Below are 2,438 nucleotides of genomic sequence, written 5' to 3'. Positions count from 1 at the left end.
GCCCAGCCCCTCGCCGACTCTCCCCCGCTCTGGTAAGATGGGGGAGAGAATCAGAAGAGTAAAAGTGAGAAAACTTGTGGGTTGAGATAAGAACAATTTAATGATTGAAATAGAATAAAATCAGAAGAAGAAGAAGAAGAAGAAGGAGGAGGAGAAGGAGAAGAAGAAGAAGAAGAATATACAAAGCAAGTGATGCATGATGCAATTGCTCACCACCCGCCGACCAATGCCCAGCCAGTCCCCGAGCAGCGGACCCCCCAGCCAGCTTTCCCCCAGTTTATGTACTGAGCATGACGTCACACGGTATGGAATGTCCCTTTGGCCAGTTGGGGTCAGCTGTCCTGGCTGTGCCCCCTCCCAGCTTCTTGTGCACCTCCAGCCTTCTCAGTCGGTAGAGCATGGGAAGCGGAAAAGTCCTTGACTAGTGTAAGCACTGCTTAGCAACAGCTAAAACATCGGTGTGTTATCAACATTATTCTCATCCTAAATCCAAAACACAGCACTGTACCAGCTACTAGGAAGAAAATTAACTCCATCCCAACCGAAACCAGGACACACTACTAGTTTGCACCAAAATAGGACAGTCCAACACAGATGGATTCCTATGGAATTAGCACCTTGTGATAATGAGGATTTAGGTTTTCGTAGTAACGAAAACATGCCTGCCAAATATCAGTTATTGAAAATATGATGAAATTCTCATACTAGAATACTTTGGGACTGCAGTTGAGCCTCACAGCAAACACATGTCCCAGTGATATCCCTAAGCATCTTCTGAATTGGTCTGCATTACGGAGAACTGTGTGGGATGGTACATGAGAGGCTTCAGGTAAGTCTCAAGCAGATGCTAAAGCCAGGTCCAAAACCTACTGAAGTTAATATAGATGTTAAAACTAATGTCACTGGACTTTGGATTAGGTGCTAAGAGAAAAACTGGTGCTCCAAGCAAAGTGGAGCTGGCTCACCTAACTTGCCCATGATTCGTAAAGCAGCGCTCCCAAAATAGATGTATAAATTCCCTGTCTGGTCTAAGTTAGATATCTAAATGTAGGGGTACCAGATCTCCCTCTGGAGGTCCTGGCAGGCACCAACTCACTTTTTTACTACATAAGGGACTTAGGCATTTGGTTTAGGATTAAGTCACTAGGTGCCCAAGTCAGACACTGTTCTGTTTTGGCAATGTTCTGCATTTTCTTGCATTGTATCAGTGTGTGACCTTGTGCATCTCACCTGTCTTTGCTGTGCCTCTGATTTCTCTCAAATATAAACTGACCATGACAATGCTTGGCTTTCAGAATATATATGAGGATTAACTAGTTTATGTTGTAAATCACATGAGTAGTCTGAAGTGCTATGTTAATACTATGGACTAAAAACCTGTCTCCACTGAACGCAAACCTCCCACTCCCATTGATTTCAGTGAAGACATGATGGGATTCCTGTGAATAATGATTTGCTCTCACCCTTCAATGTTTTTGTTGAAAATAACAAGATAATACTTTCCTGTAAAACTGCACATAGAGTCGGCAGGGGGACATGGGGGCAAATGCCATCCTGTCTCCCTCTGTGTGCCCAGCTGGAGAACTTGTGCCAACAGACCCCCTCAGCCAATGTGACCGTACATGAGCATGTGAGGATGCCGGATACTGCCCGAAAGGTGGCTCGTGCTTGGTCCGTCACTCCATGTGCCACTGGGAATAGAAATCACCATGCCTCACTCCAGCGGAGCCATGTGTTTGTGGGTGTGCTTAAGATGAAGGGACAGCCTAAAAAAGTACCAGTCTTGCAAGAATTAGTTTTAACGTCCTTCAGGCAAAACTCTTGTCAGCTCTCCATGTGTTTCTCCTGGGTCTTGAAAACTGAGGTTGCTCTGCTATGACTGAAACACATACCTGATGCCTTGAAGACTTCTTCCACGCTTCCAAATGTGCCTTACTCCACACCTACATGTTTACAGTATTGTATGCGGTAGGGATGTAGCGGGGGCAGTCGTAACCCTACCACCTTCACTCGCTGCCTCCAAGGCACTTCGGTGATGTCCATTGCAGGAGCACGTGCTAAAGCAACTCACTCTCCCTGAAACTTCTGGATTTGCCACTACAATGTCCTAGCGAAAGCAGATGAGAAAAAGGTCGTATAGCTATTTGACAGCCCATTCCTGAACATGCATGACATTTATCTAACGTGATGGATTAAGCTAATCTTACAGATTCCCTGTTTTCTGGATGTCCCATAACTTTTAAAGGTCACCTACTAGAAATGCAAAAGGATTTCATGTCCCAGGGTGCTTTATCAAGCTATAAAAAAAAAAAAAGACTTTGAAAAAGGGAAGAACAGAATAATCAAAAACAACATACAATTAAAAGCAATCTTCAACAAAACATATGCTGCAGCGGTAATAAGCAGCCTAAGCTCTCAAGTACTAGGCGCTGTATCAT

The sequence above is a fragment of the Pygoscelis adeliae genome, unplaced genomic scaffold, assembly GCF_000699105.1.
Source record: "Pygoscelis adeliae isolate BGI_AS28 unplaced genomic scaffold, ASM69910v1 Scaffold121, whole genome shotgun sequence".
Classification (NCBI taxonomy): Eukaryota; Metazoa; Chordata; class Aves; order Sphenisciformes; family Spheniscidae; genus Pygoscelis; species Pygoscelis adeliae.
Note: the sequence above shows the minus strand (reverse complement) of the source record.